Below are 16,683 nucleotides of genomic sequence, written 5' to 3' on the forward strand. Positions count from 1 at the left end.
AGCCGCTCCGCGGCACGTGGGATCTTCCCGGACCGGGGCACGAACCCGTGTCCCCTGCATCGGCAGGCGGACTCTCAACCACTGCGCCACCAGGGAAGCCCTTTTTTTTTTTTTTTTTTTGAAAACCACACAGTTCTGAAAACCATGACAAGACTTGCTTCCACCCTAGTTGGAAAGAACTCAGGGAGCATCGGAGTAAGAAGGAAAAAGGCAAGAGAATGTCTTCTTAAAGTTCTAACAAAATGAGTCAATTCCATCAGAAATACCTGAAAACGGAAAGGAGCCTTGATTTTGTGTCCCTTTTTATAAATGGCAATTTGGCTCCAGGAATATCCTTATTGTGCAAGTCTACACACCTCCACGAATTCATTTATTCATTCAAATTGTTACTGTCGTTGGCAAGCACCTACTATGTCTCAAACTCTGGGGTTAGAGGGGTGAAAAAAAAAAAAAAGCTGTGTTTTGGGGATTTCCCTAATTTAAATTGACTTGGCTTTCTGTACTTCTCAGTTTAACACTTAACCCAACAGCAGTTAAATAATTGATTGTGAAATTGTTTTCGGAATGCACCGCTCTCTCACTACCCACCAGAAGGTAATTTCTTAGAAGACAAGGCTTGTCCCTGGGGGTGTCTTTCATGGTCGTTTACATGGTTCATGTTCCTTAGGTGTTTACTGAATAAATAAAAGAATTAATTTAAAATTACCCTCCTGGGCTTGACATTAGAATAGTGGGAAGGGGCTCTAGCATTGTTCTTCTTCTGCCATGGTTTTACAATCACCTTTAGAAGTTTTCAGTGACCTCAAAGAAAATATCACAAAACGTATCCCCCCCCAAACCCATTTCCATTCACTTTCATTTAAAACACAGCTTCCCTGTGGCTACTTTGGAAATAAGAGATGGGCCTGTAAAAATCATCCGAAGTGGGGCTTCCTTGGTGGCGCAGTGGTTGAGAGTCCGCCTGCCGATGCAGGGGACACGGGTTCGTGCCCCGGTCCGGGAGGATCCCACATGCCGCGGAGCGGCTGGGCCCGTGAGCCATGGCCGCTGAGCCTGCGCGTCCGGAGCCTGTGCTCTGCAACGGGAGAGGCCACAACAGTGAGAGGCCCGCCTACCGCAAAAAAAAAAAAAAAATCATCCGAAGTAAAGACATCCTAACTGTCAAGGGACAGAACATCACTGCAAGCAGAACAAAAGTAAGTGGAAGGCAAGACACTCTGTAGAAGGCAGTTGTAAGAGCCCCAGAAGGTCCATGGTTTATTCACTATCATTACTCACTTCTGAGCTCCCTGACAGATATAATCAAGGATACAGCCCTGCAAGAAAACCAATCTCACCAAAATCAGAAAAATAGCCAAGGATTTCAAGTAGGCAAGGGACAGGCTTTTTTCTTTGCTTTAACAACTCCGAGGACAAACTACAAAAATGTTGCTTAGTAAAGGAAGGGATGAGACATTTCACTCACCGAAGTGTCTTCCCCTGGTTTCCTCTTTAGGAAGGTGTTACCATATCAGCTACCTATGCGACCTATCTCCTGCCTCCCATGCAAGTTGTGTTCCTTTGCATACTTGAAATTTTTTCCCCCACATCCTCCTCTTCTGTGGCATGGAATTGTGGGAAGAACCATAGAACAGAATTTGCATGTAGCAATATGCGGCACAGAATCATCATCAGTTGTTGTGTAAAACCGACAATGACACACCCTCCCCATCATTGGGTTTCACTGTCTGTCAAGGGTATGGTCTCTGCTCTCCACTCTCATCACAGCAGCCTAGCAAACACCGGCTTCCAAAATTCAGGTTAGCTCTGTTTCCTTCACAAAGCACCCCCTTCTCCCCTGCAATCTTATTTATTAACTTAATTTGTTTGTATCATTTCATATCTTCCTACTGAAATGGAAACTGCTGGAGGGGGCAGGGGTAGGGGAAGAGCCTTTGTAGTTCACCAGCACGTTCCCAGTTCCCATGTCACTGCCCAGGACATAGTAGGTGCTTAATAAATATGAGTGGAAGATGAACAAAGGTCATTAAATAATGCATTTGGTCAAAGAAGCTTTGCTAAAGATGTGGCATGCCCATAAACAGCTGGTGTTTTTTAAAATTGTTTAAGGATGTGAAAGAGTCTAAAGGAAGAGGTCCATAAGAGAATTAAATGTATTAACTAGCATCTTCTAAGAACCCACCGTGTTGCGCAACCTGGCAGAATAAGATCATGGACAAAACAACCCAAACTGAATTCCTCATTTGCTCTGTGCCTGAATTGCACAACAAGCTTTAAGCCCATCAGTGACATTGATTATCATGATTTTAATAAGAAGGCAAAAATCCAAGCACAATTTCTGAAAACAGGGAAACTCAAGAGGATTGAGACGGACAAATGCCCATTTACTCATTCATTCATTCATTCATCCTTTTTAACTATTTCACATTCATATATTCATGTACTTTTCCTTCCCTTCATCCAAGAAACTCCTTAAGAGATGCCTACAATGCCTACAATAACTCAGTAAAAGATTCAAATGTTCCATAAACATTCCCTTTCCACGTAGATACCCACTCAAACCGATATAGCACTCCTGGATCTTTTAATGGCCTGAAAATGAAGCAAGCACCTTTGGCCACCATGAACTTTGCAACAAATATGCAGCATTTTATGTTACAACTTCTTCCAAGTTCACTTTCTTCCAGACTTTCAGTTATTTTTTAATCAATTCATTCACATTGAGTGCACATCTTCTTTAAGTGTCCCTCAAGATGTTTTCTTTGCTCTCGTTGTGTTTGTCAAACTGGTATGGACTGGTCAGCCCATGTCCTCGGACTGGCCAGTGAGAGCACTGAATTCTTCTAGCTGCAGTGATTAGCATAGAAGTGGAGTTATTCCTTAAACCAGGTCATCAGAGCTGATGAGCATTAGCCCAGGACTTCCGAGGTTTGCTCTGTTTGTATTGCAGTTTATACATCGGTATGTGTTGTGAGTTGCAGTGCGTGTCGCCAAATAGAAACATCCAAGTCCCAACCCCTGGCACTTGGTAAAGTGGCCTTATTTGGAAAAAGGGTCTTTGCAGATGTAGTCAAGTCTCTTGAGATAAAGTCATCCTGGATTTAGTATGAGCCCTAAATCCAAAGACTAGTGACCTGATAAGACAAAGGAGGGAGATTTGAGGCAAACAGACACAGAGAGAAAGTGACGTGACATCAGGGGCAGAGACTGGAGTGATGCAGCCACAAACCAAAAAACGCCAAGGGTAGCTGGCAGCAGTCAAAAGTTAGGAGAGGTGCATGGAAGGAATTCTTTGTCAGAGCCCCCAGAAGGAGCCAATCCTACAAGCAGACTTCTGGCTTCTAGAATTGTGAGAGAATGAATTTCTCTTGTTTTAAGTAGTTTGTGGTAGTTTGTTACTACCAAGAAACTAATACGGTGGGTGTGGGTCTGGAGTTTCCAGGACATACAGGGATTACCTTGAGAAAAAACCAACAAAGCTGAAAGCAGTTCTAAGAAGTGGAGAAACAGAGCTTCCTAATAGCATACAAGGTCTAGGCACAGCCAAAAGCCAGTCCCACCCTGAAACTCTTTGGTTGCAAGAGCATGAATAAATCCTTCCTATTTCCCTTGTTTGAGCTGAGTTTACTTAGAATTCAGTCTGTTGCAACCTACGGAGTTCTAAGGAAGCAGAAAGCCATACATTTAATGAGAAAAGAGGTAATTGGGGAGCTGACTGAACAGTGATTGTTGTAGTTTCACAAATTGGTCTGCAGGAAGAGGATACATCACCACGCTCTCCCCGCTTTTATGTGAAGCTTGGCATGGACAGCTCTTTAAAGAGTCAAACTGGACTGGACGTTTTCCCTTGTATCAAGATATGCCAGCCTGAGTGATGGGGCTGCCAACTCATTATCACGGAACCTGGAATTTAAATTAGAGTTGTGTTGCAACAACAGTGTCAGACAGGCTGCCTCTCTGCTTAGGGGGAGACATCAGAAGTTGTTTTTCCTTCCCGGACAGAACATGTCCTTGATCGTGTGCTAAGTGCCGTGCGTGTTAAGTGTCTGGAAGTCGCTGTAATTGGTATGCAGCCCTGACCCTTTGGGGGCTCTTTATTGCCACCGTCCACTGTCCTCCCAGATTCCCTGGGAAATGATTCAGCTCCTCGCATGCCTTCTTTTCAGCCTGGGATTCTGGACTATAAATAACCCTCTTGCGTTCTCTGTGTTGTGTTCTCACCCTATAACTCTGCTTTTGTGGACGGCTGTGCTCCTTCCTCATCTACTGGGAGGACAACAGCAGAAGTAAACACAGGGTTCCAGGTGGTGAATTATTCATCAAGAGAAGCACGACGCAGCCTCACCTGGCACACACAGCAGCTCCAAGCACACGGCGTCGGTGGATTCTGCCGAATGTTTACCTTGAGCAGCCAGCTTTATAACAAGTGGGTACTGTTTTTCCCCCCTTTTCTGGTGCTAACACATCACGTTCAAGTGTTGGGGTGAAGATGAGGATTCTGGAACCAAGTACAGATGAATCTGAACCCCAGCTCTGCCATGCATTAGCCATATGCGTTCTTGGGCAAGTTATTTAAGCTTTCTGCATTCTCATGCCTTCCTCTGTAAAATGAGTATCTTAACAGTACTTTCTCCAAAGCGTTGTGTGAGGATTAAAGAAAACAATCCACATTAAGTGCTTAGTGGTAACATAATAAACACTAGTTATTACACTTGTGTATGATGGTCATTATAAATGTGGGACTCCGGACACACTCCTCTAACCTTCCTGTGTTTCGGTGTCTTCTTCCATAAATAATAATAGTCTCTATCTCATGCGGTTATTGTGCATGTTGAATGAGCGTGCACATGTTAAGTATTTGGAACAGTGTTCTAAGTAAATGTTCAGTAAGTGGTATCAATTATAATCAATGGTTTTGTTGCTCTCGTTTTATTTTTCTAAGGGATACGCATAATCGCATTCAGTAATCATTAAGTATCACTATGGCAGGTCACGATGCAGGATGCCTGGAGATAAGACGGACAGCCAGACCCAAACTACCCCTCTTCTTATGTCCATGGAAACACATAAATATAACTGGGAACACAAACATTCAAGATACAGTGAAGAAAAGGAGTGAGTGGAAATTCTGCCTAGGGCAGTAAAAAGCATCACAAAAGTTGCTGCATTTGAGCCGAGTCTTGCATGACAATGAGGAAGTGGTTTCCAGGTGGATAGGAAAAACAGGGCAAGCAAGGCTTCCAGATGCTCATATGAGACACTGACGTGCACGAAAGCACGGAATGGGGCACAAACAGTAAACGGTTCTGGAAGGGCAAGTTTGCACGGAAGGATGCTTGAAAGGCCACCTTAATGTTTGAAAAGCTTCATTTTTGCCCTTACAGCTGCCCTGACACCCTCCAGGTCTCCATGCGACTTTCTATCCTTATCCAAATCCAGGTCACCTCCTCAGGAGACACTCCCTGACCTTCCTAAATAAAAGGACTCCATCACTCACTCTCCACGGCTGTGGCTTATCTCCTCCAGCTGAGATTATATAACACTTCCGTGCTGTGTCTATTTATGTATTGACTGCCTTCCCTCCATCAGACTGTAGGCTCCCTGAAAGTCAAACCTCATTTGTGATGTGCACTCACCCTCAGCACCTGGAACACATGTGGGGCACTGAACAAATGTTTTTGAATGAATGAATGCAAGAATGTTGTGACTCCCAGCTGGAGGTTCAGGCCTTCAGACCGGTCTACACCATCCAGGTAAAGGTGACTCTTTGAGGCTTTCCAGACCTCCAAGGGAGGAAGATCAGGATCTACTTCCTTCACATTCTGGACATTAACGGTTTCATATAATCAATTCCAAACTTGACTTTTCTTAATGGAACTTTACACAGAACCCCATAGAGAGATGAGGTCAAGATGTCGATTCTAGGCTGAAGTTATCAAATGTGATCTCCATGCTTTCATAATCCCCTCCCACCTGCTGGACGCAGATGCTGCTACTGCTGACGATGATGATGAACACGATGGTGATGATGCTGCTGACAAAGAGACCCAGGGCAAGGCTGATCCACACGATGGGCAGAACCTGGGCCCCTGAATCACTGAGGAAAGGAAGCCAACTCCCGGATCCAGCATGCCCAACTTGGACTATGAGATAACTGAAAAAAACACTTCCATTGCCTTTCAGTCATCAGCATTTGTGGGGAGGGGGCTCTACAGATTATCGCATATGGTTACCAATAAACTAGTTAAAAATAAACTAATAAACTTTTAATTTTTATTTATTTATTTATTCGTTCATTCATTCATTCTTAGCTGCGTTGGGTCTTCGTTGCTGCATGTGGGCTTTCTCTAGTTGCAGCAAAGAGGGGCTGCTCTTCATTGCGGTGCATGGGCTTCTCACTGTGGTGGCTTTTCTTGTTGCAGAGCAGGGCCTCTAGGTGCATGGGCTTCAGTAGTTGTGGCACACGGGCTCAGCAGTTGTGGCTCATGGGCTCTAGAGCGCAGGCTCAGTAGTTGTGGTGCACGGGCTTAGTTGATCCGCAGAATGTGGGATCTTCCCAGACCAGGGCTCGAACCCATGTCCCCTGCATTGGTGGGTGGATTCTTAACCACTGCGCCACCAGGGAAGTCCCTAAACTTTTTAAAAGAATGTGAAATATGGGCACAGATATGCTTTAATTATTGACTAAGCCGGCGCCCAAAGAGGAAAAAAAGAAAAAGTGAGTACAGGTAAAATGATGCAAACCTTGCTTCTGCAAAAAAGCCTGACAATTCCCACAAAAGAGTTCCTGCTTTGGGAACGGGGCTCTGCCCCGACCTGCTGTGTAGCCTTCCATATCGACAGCAGCCCCCTGACATTCTTCACGGTGAAACTGGGCAGTGTCCTTGTCTCTGTATAGGAGTTCAAAATCAGGACTCAGCAAGTGAAGCTCTCATGTCAGGGGGCTGGTACAACTGGCTCACAAAGAGTTCCTGGAACTAAGGGAGGTTATGGGGGCCGTGGCGGGTGGGGGAGAGACTCGCGTCGCTGAGGATTAGCGAGCAAGGGAATGCAATTCCACATGCCAAGCAGACCGTGCCTGTGAGAAGGGAAATATGGCTGAGCCTGATCCATCTGCTGTGAATGGCAGTGCCGACTCCTCACGTGCATGCCAACAGACAAAAGCTATAAATAGAGACCTTCCAAGAAGGGGGAAATGGGCATTTGCATTGATCTCCTCCTGGATCTAGAGAGTGTGATGGAAAGCACATAGTCATTTCATGGAAAAGGAGTTCTTTATTTTGAGGGAATGATGGCCTGTCCCATGGCCATGCTTATTGGGAAGGAGGACCTCAACTAAGCAGGTTTCTGAATTATTAGCATGGGTGACTGAAATTCTAGTTTAAACCCACTGGGGAACCCTCTGAACAAAAAAATTTCTTGACCTTTAATGGAGTAGAAAAATGCTATTTGTAGAAGGAAAAATAGTCACTAACAAAATATCTGTGTTGTCAATGTAAACTGTATTTCATATAATGAGCTTGCATTAAGCAAAGGAACAACTGTCTTCAGGATACCATCTGAATGGTCCTTAGTCTGCAGCAGGGGACTAGCAGACCTTGTTATTCATCACATGTTATTTCTTGGAATGCTTGTGTCTGGGTCCCAACTGCAAATAACTGGATTGAGCAGCTGGGATCCAGACATCTATATCTTTTTTATTTTTTTTTAAGTATAGTTGATTTACAATGTTTCAGATGTACAGCAAAGTGATTCAGTTATATGTATACATTTTTTTAGATTATTTTTATTACAAGATATTGAATATAGTTCCCTGTGCTACACAGTAGATCCTTGCTGTTTATCTATTTTATATATAGTAGTGTGTACCTGCTAATCCCAAGCTCCTAATTTATCCTTCCCCCATTTTCCCCTTTGGTAACCATAAGTTTGTCTCCTATGTCTGTGAGTCTATTTCTGTTTTGTAAATAAGTTCATTTGTATCATTTTTTAGATTCCACAAATAAGTGATATCCTGGTATTTGCCTTTCTCTGTCGACTGACTTCACCCAGTATGAGAATCTCTAGGTCCATCCATGTTGCTGCAAATGGCATTATTTCATTTTTTTTATTGCTGAGTAATATTCCATTATATATATATATTTATCCATTCATCTGTTGATGGACACTTAGTTTGTTTCCATGTCTTGGCTATAGTAAATAGTGCTGCTACAAACATTGGGGTGCATGTATCTTTTTGAATTAGAGTTTTCATCTTTTCCAGATATATGCCCAGGAGTTGGATTGCTGGATCATATGGTAACTCTATTTTTACTTTTTTAAGGAACCTCCATACTGTTCTCCATAGTGGCTGTACCAATTTACATTCCCACCAACAGTGTAGGGTTCCCTTTTCTCCATACCCTCTCCAGCATTTATTACTTGCAGAATTTTTTGATCATGGCCATTCTGACCGGTGTGAGGTAATACCTCATTGTAGTTTTGATTTGCATTTCTCTAATAATTTGTGATGTTGAGCATCTTTTCATGTGCCCTTTGGCCATCTGCATACCTTCTTTGGAGAAATGTCTATTTAGGTCTTCTGCCCGTTTTTCAATTGGGTGCTTTGCTTTTTATATTGAGCTGTATAAGCTGTTTGTATATTTTAGAAATTAATCCCTTGTTGGTTGCACCATTTGCAAATCTTTTCTCCCATTCCACAGGTTGTCTTTTCATTTTGCTTATGGTTTCCTTTGCTGTGCAAAAGCTTTTAAGTTTAATTAGGTCCCATTTGTTTATTTTTGCTCTTGTTTCCAGCTGGGATCCAGGCATCTATATCTTTTAAGTGTCTGTTAACAGCAAAAAGATTTGTTGAAGTCCTAACCCCCAGGACCTCAGAATGTGAACTTATTTGAAATAGGGTCATTGCAGATGTAATCAGTTAAGAAGAGGTCATACTAGAGTAGGGTGGGTCCTTAATCCAATATGACTGTGTCCTTATACGATAATGACCATGTGAAGACAGGGACATGAGGAGAATGCTACATGAAGACAGAGGCCAAGATTGAAAGGATGCTTCTAATAAGCCACAGAACTTCAAGGGCTGGAGGGAAACCACTGGAAGCTAAGAGAGAAGGCAGATTCTTCAAAGCCTCCAAAAGGAACCAAAACTGCCAACACCTTGATTTTGGACTTCTGGTCTCTACAGCTGTGAGGGAACAAATTTCTATTGTTCATCAGCCCTAGGACGCTAATTATAGTGTCCCACAAGTAACTGCTCTATCCCTTCCTGGTTAAAACTGACCAGATCCAAACAATCAGATCTGCTTTTATTCTTTAAAATAACCATCTACTTCCTGGATAGATGCCCACATTCATCATGAAAAATCCCCAGTGATGTTCATTCTTGACACTCAGAATGATATTTAAAGATGCTTGGCAGGCAGGAAGTACACCCAACAGAGTACTTAGAGAGAAGATATTCTTCATATCTTCAGTCTATTATTATTATCCATGCAAAATATCCTTACATGTAGCAGGTGATTTGAAAGGCATCAGACATGATAATTATTTCACTATTTAGAAGGAACATTTTCTGAATGATACTGTCTATAAAAATATTATGTTACATCGAGCATTCAATACTTTTGGTGAATCCCCAAAATATTACACGTTCGTCATAAAATCCTCAAAAACTAAAGACATTTACAGGGCAGAAGGTGAAAGTTATTTCTAAACCTACTTCTCAAAGGAAAACTCTGGTTAGTAATTGATGTATATTCTTCCATATATTTGGATTATCTGTACCTACCTATCTTCACATGGTGGAATTAGATTTCTACCTCACCATGTTTAAAAATAATCTCGTATTCCACAGCATTAGATAAACATGTCATATTCTATCTAGCAACCACTAGGATTGTGTTACATAGTTCCCACTGTACAATCAATTGTCCTTCCATGGAAATGATGTCATCATTTACATGTTTTGGGGTGGTTTAACCTACGAACCGCCCCACTTCATGTAGAAGCTACTCTGCTCTTTTGTGCCAAGTACTATTCGATGGACTTTTTGGGTGTGTTATGAACTGGCCCCCACCGTGGGCATTCCCACAAAACTGCTCCCCATCTTTCCCAAGTTCATCCTTGAAGCAAATTATTTTTCAAACTGAAAATCCTTTAGCAAAGATGACAAATAAACATATGACACAGAGGAGAAACACTCAGCAGAGGAGTTTCGGGAAAGCTGATGCTGACGGATGCCTCACGGGGGACCGAGGAAGCAAGTGTAACGCCTAGAGGTTAAGGCACACGCAGCGTGAGAGTGGAGTATTAATCAGGCCTGACAGCTCCTGTATCAGGGTATTTATCCCGTGAATTCCAAAACACACACAGATGCTGAGATCAGCACCCGCCTCCAATCTCTTTGCTCATGAACCACATGGGGGCTTGGTTTGTCAAATTGAGTTTGGTAGTTTGGACGTTTGGTTTTAAGGAAACACTCCTCTGGAACAAACATGCAGGAAATTAACTGCGCTAGCCCCATGGAAATTCCAGCGGTCTTGTAAAAATGGTTTCTGCTGTGTGACAATGCACCGCTGAAGCTTACTGAAGCCAATACATTTCATTAGAGATGAACACATGCATATACAGCACACACACATACAAATATATATATATGTGTGTGTGCGTGTGTATTTATTTAATATTTTTGAAAGCAGAGGCAGTATTTGTTCTGTTCAAAAACATGTAACTGGAGGAGTCCGCTATCTGGCATACAACTGTTACTCAATAAATACCTCTTGAGTGAACAAATGCATTATTTCATCTTTTGGTGAATGTGATAAAGGCACAAAAGGAGGGGGAAATGTCACTTGAAAATTTGGGCCTATCCTAGGAGAAACAGCTGATTTCTAGGGACAGGAGAAACAAAATGTGCATGAACCATATTTTAGTGCAGAAAATAAGGAAATTCTCACAACACAAAGGGATGGCGGAAGGTCAAAGGGACACAGGAGCCAACACGAAAGGGCTCCCCTTGGCCAAAGCTGGACCATCTGAACAACAAATACTTTGAGATTATAGCCCAAAGTATAAAACAACTAGATACAACTAGATATGAGTCCACACTTATATATATAAATAATTGAATTTAAAAATGAAAGAAAAGAGACAAATATTCTTTTTTTTTTTGCGGTACGCGGGCCTCTCACTGTTGTGGCCTCTCCCATTGCGGAGCACAGGCTCCAGACGCGCAGGCTCAGCGGCCATGGCTCATGGCACAGCCGCTCCGTGGCATGTGGGATCCTCCCGGACCAGGGCATGAACCCATGTCCCCTGCATCGGCAGGTGGACTCTCAACCACCGCGCCACCAGGGAAGCCCGAGACACATATTCTTTACTAAAATTTCCAAATAATACAGAGATCTAGATAAAACCCCTTCCACTTACTTCCCCTCACCCTGAGCGTGGGCTGGACTTGGTTACCTGCATTCAAAACATCACGTACGGAAAGGAGGGAAATGGTACCCACGCAGGGGAGAAACCTGGCAGATGCGATTCCAGGTGATTTCTAACTTGAAGTACTGGGAAGGGCACCTCACCTCTGTGGTCTTCTCCCCCCAAAACTATAACTCACGGCTAATCATGAGAGGAACATCGCACAAACCCAAATTCAGGGACGTTTTGTATAATACCTGACCATTACTACTTAAAACTGTCAATGTCATGAAAAACAAGGGAAGACTGAGAATCTGTCGTGGCCAACAGTAAGTGAAGGAGATGTGGTGATCATGAAATGGGGTTCCCTGGACTGGCTCCTAGAACACAGAAAAGGAGAGTAGTGGAAAATCTGGTGAAATCTGAATCCAGTCCGGAGTCCAGTTAGTATGGTAGCAAAGTTGCTTTCTTAGTTTTGATAAATAAACTCTGATGATGGAAAATGTCTATATTAGGGGAACATTGGGGAGGTGTACATAAATCTAAACTTACGGTAAGCCTGAAATTATTCCAAAATAAAAGTTTATTAAATTTTTTAAAATGAGTATATTCTTACCAGTGATAATACCTAGATCTGTAAGCTTTTGTGTACAAGAGGGAGTGCTTTTTCAGAGGTAGATATCGAGGTAATGCAAGAAACAGAAACAATTCTCGGCTTTTTAAACTAAAGGGATTTAACCCAGGGAACTGGGAAGAGTCAAAGAGGGGATGGTGAGAGAACACAGAAACTGGAGTCTTCAAAAGCGGCCACAATCCTTGAAACTGAAAGTCAATGGGAACCGGGGGTGTCTTCAGAGCTCAGGAGCCAGGGCCACCTGCCATGGTAGACACTGCCCAGGGGAGCTGGAACTATGGAGGAGGATGCTGAGGGAGCATCTGGAGACACTCCAAGAAGCAGAGAGAGGGAAAAATAAGCCCGGGCTTCTCCTGAGCTCAAGTTTTCCACCTATACCTCCCATTGTCTAAATGCACCCAAAAGCCATAGGCAAGGTACCCCAAGAAGCATCCTTCTCTGAGATAGGAACAAGAGCAGAGGAAGAGAGAGGACAGCTCTGAGTGTCCTCTGGCAGTTTTCTGGAACAGTGGGACATGACTATGAAAAACCATGCTCGTTGTGGAGTCTAATGTCATGAAAAAGGATGTTGATGTATGAGTACCAGAGTCAAGAGTGGGCAAGGAGCTTTGACACACACCTCTAAGAGGTCAAAGATCGGCATCATATTCAGGTAGATGAAAACTAACAAAGCCCCTTATAACCTCCTCCCCACTTTTTTTTGCTTCTGAGGAATTAACAGTAAAATCTTATTCTGTAATAACATATATTTTGTTACAATTTGGCGTTAAGTATGTCTGTGCTCCGGCTAAGGAGAAAGTAGCTCTTGTTCAAATGAAGAGGGAGGGAGGGAGGGAGGGGAAGAGAGAGAATGGCTCCTAAGTACTTACAATGACTGGGAAATGTTTATCTGACGACAGTAACATATTAAATGAATTATTATATAATAATGCTTAATTTTCAAGGATCTGGATATCAAAACTAAGACTTCCATTCCATTGTAACTGTAATAAACACAACGGTTTACTAATTATTGTAGCAATTAAACAGAATTGTTTCTGAAAGATTCAAAGTCTATTCCAACATCTTTCCGATAGTCACCCAATGCTTAGTCAGATGGGTGCTGGACAGGCCACCTACAGATTCTCTGGGGAGCCTGCTAAAAATCCAGAATCCTGAGTTCCCCTCTTAGGGATTAGGATTCAGTAGGTCTTGAATGCAGTGACCTGAGATAGACTTAAAAATGTACCAGTGTAGCAATGTGGTACCCTAGAGTCGTCAAGGTAACCATTTGCCTAGATGTGTGAATTCTGGGAAGAGAGGGCTTTCTGATGCAATGGTATGCAAGGAGAATAAGAAGCAATACCTTACATAATCCCCACCTCAGGTTCTGTTTACCTCTTTAAGTCTCTGCCTTTCTTTCTCCCCAACACTTGTATTCCTGAGTTACTAGAAATACACTTAGCATTATAAGGTGCACAAGCAAGAGCAAGAGATTCACTCCAATGACAAATCCACTGGATGACTGCATTTGGGCAAAATGCTGTCACTTCTGGTTTCCCTCTTCAGGACTTATTGATGATTGTAAATTCAAAGCAGCTAGAAAGCTGATATGGCCACAATGCAAGACCCAGTCCACAGTCTGTGCTTGATAATATCATCAGTAAATATAGCAGAAACCCAAACTGTATGTAAAACAATGGAAACAACGCCAGAGGGCTAACTGTAAGAGCTAATATTAGTCGTGTTACGAAGATGCAATTGTGGATTTTTATTTTCCTAATTGGACTGGTTAACTGTATTATGAAATGACTCATGCGTTTTTAAAAGATGATCCACTCATTTCTTTGGCAGTGACATCATTCTTAAGCAGATTAAGTGACAAGAAAGAAAGAATCATAAACTCTTGGAATCACATAGACCTTAGAATTTTATGTGTGTGTGTGTATAATAAAATATTGAAGATGCTTGAAGCAACTCCAGAGTTCATATCATTTCACTTCTACTTCCTAATTAGTTTGTACCACTAAAAATTAAGGATACTTTCTTATATGACCAAAATGCTATCATCACAAGTGACAAAATCAATGACAAGATTCATAGAGTTTTGGGAAATAAAAGCTACTTTAAAGATCATCTTGTCCTTTGGTAGTTTCCTGTCCATACTAATTTTTTTTTTTCCTGTAAGGCTTGCTGGGGTTATCTCAGTGACTCCAAAAAGCTGGCATGGAAAGGCGAGGGGAGTGTTTGTACAAACAGCAAGGAGTCAAGGCAGAAACAGATGGGTGCAGAACAGGAGCGTTCAAGGGCTCGCAAGAACCAACAGGGGCTCCCAGTGTTTCAAGGGCAAGGCTGCGAATTCACAAGACCAAAGGCAGCTGGGCAAAGCATCCTCTCTGGCTGGAGAAACCCCAAGGCTAAGAGATGAAAAGGAGATCAAAGTTAAGAAGCTACAAACAAACTTCACTGAATAGCCCACTTGCTCCAGAGATGGGATAAATCACAAAGTTGGGGATTGAAACTTTCCAGAAGGGTAACGTGGCAAATGAAGTGAAAGGGACATCCGTCTGTGCCTATAAAATGCCCCCCCAAAAGGACAAGAAACAAGAAATGCAGCCAATTACCCAGATGTGAACCCTAAAATTAGGGCCATCCTGATGTCCAGCAATCACAGTCCAGATGTCCTGATGGATGGGAAAGAGGTGGGAAGCAGAGGATCCTGTCTGCCGACACTGCCTTGAGCCCGGTGGTCCTTAACGCTGTTGTACTTTACAATCACCCGGGGAGCTGTAACCAGTCCTAATGCCCAGAACCCACCCCAAGAGACTCTGATGCATTAGTCTGGAGTCGGGCTGACTGAAACACTGGCAATGTTTTAAAAAGCTCTCCAGATGATTCCAATGTGTGTGAATGTTGAGAAACACAGGTCTAGCTGTAAGAGCAAGGATCTCAAATCAACGGTCCATATTCATTGCACAGATCGTTTTTGCTTTCTTACAGGCTTTCAGACTAGAGCTTTTAAATTGATTCCTTTAAAAATTTAAATTAAAAAATTGAGATGTTTCGTACAAGAATCTAATTTCTGTGTTCTCTTGAAAAAAATCAGAAGCTCTGGTAATTTGGGGCCGCGTTCCCAGGCAGCCACTTGACCCTTTAAACCGCTGTGTTCTGCTCCAAGCTTAGCCCTGGGACATTGGAGTTCATGAGGCTTATGCCCTAAGGGATGCTGTGATTCAGATCTTCCCGTGCCCACTCTTTAGATAATCGCATATTGAAACAATAATTCAACTCAGACCACAGTGGCAAGGATTATTTTCCACTTGCAACTCTTTTTATTTTTTTGCCACTAGGATGGAGACTAGAGTATGAGGCTAAGCAAACACTTAACGAAATTCACGAAATGGTGAGGCTCCTTGAAGAGCACTGTCTTGAGTCGGGATTTCTAGTATCCAGCTCTGGTTTTATTGCACTTTAGTTACAGGAATTTGGGCAGGAATCTTAACCACTCCAGGCTTCAGTGATTTTTAGTTGCATATTATGGGGGTGGGCTTCAGTTGTCTTTTTGTTCTAAGATTCGACAATTTTCTAAGTGCTGAATGATGGCGACAGAAACCCACAGACGGGAGAAAACAGCGAGTGGAATCAGAAGAAATGCATTTCCAGCTCCTCTTACGAGAGGATGTGGTTCACAGATGAACATATGAGCTGTCCATGCATCAGTGAGTCCCTGACCACCTTGGAGAGAAGCCAGTGGAACTGGATGAGAGAAGCTTCTCCCAGGAGTCCCAGCCTGGCCTCCCAGCATCATGTACATTCCCCCTGCCGGTGGCCTTCTTGCAAGAACATCATGGCATCTCGGGGGTCAGCAGTTGGGTTTCAGCACACACTGCTCATCTCCCCTGCCAGCTGGAGGTCTAACCACTGAATCATGAGATTTAGCTGAACTTCCCTTCCTGTTCTGGAGAGAGCACCCTGGATTCAGGCAAATAACAGTTTGCTGCTGTTTTTCTAAACAGCTTAGGACCAAAAACACAGGCAAGGAAAAGAAAACAAACAAAAAGAAACAGACACGTTGGACTTTATCGAAATTTACAACTTTTGTGCATCAAAGGACACTAAGGACAGAGTGAAAAGGCAACCATAGGATGGGAGAAAATATCTATAAGTCATATATCTGATATGGAACTGAGGTGCAGAATATATAAAGAACTCCTAAAACTCAACAACCACCACCAAACCCAATTTAAAAATGGGCAAAGCATTTGAATAGGTATTTCTCCCAAGAAAATATACAAATGTCCAACAAAGAGCTTAAGAAATAAACAATGAAGGGAAATGGAATCCATTCCTCTCCCGCTGTCAAGCCCTGCTTGTTTTCACTTTACTTCTTGGTCCCCTGTCCCTCGCCTTAGGAGAGAATAGCTGTTTATCTGAAGAGTCTAAGTTAATGATGTGACCAGCTGGCAAGGTCACTGTGCTTTTTTTTTTTTTTTTTTAACTTTTTATTTTATATTGGAGTATAGTTGGCTAACAATGTTGTGTTAGTTTCAGGTGTACAGCAAAGTGATTCAGTTACATAGAAATGTATCTATTCTTTTTCAAGTTCTTTTCCCATTTAGGTTGTTACAGAATATTGAGCAGCATTCCCTGTG

This window comes from Grampus griseus (genome assembly GCF_964374135.1).
Source record: "Grampus griseus genome assembly, chromosome: 14".
NCBI classification, from domain to species: Eukaryota; Metazoa; Chordata; class Mammalia; order Artiodactyla; family Delphinidae; genus Grampus; species Grampus griseus.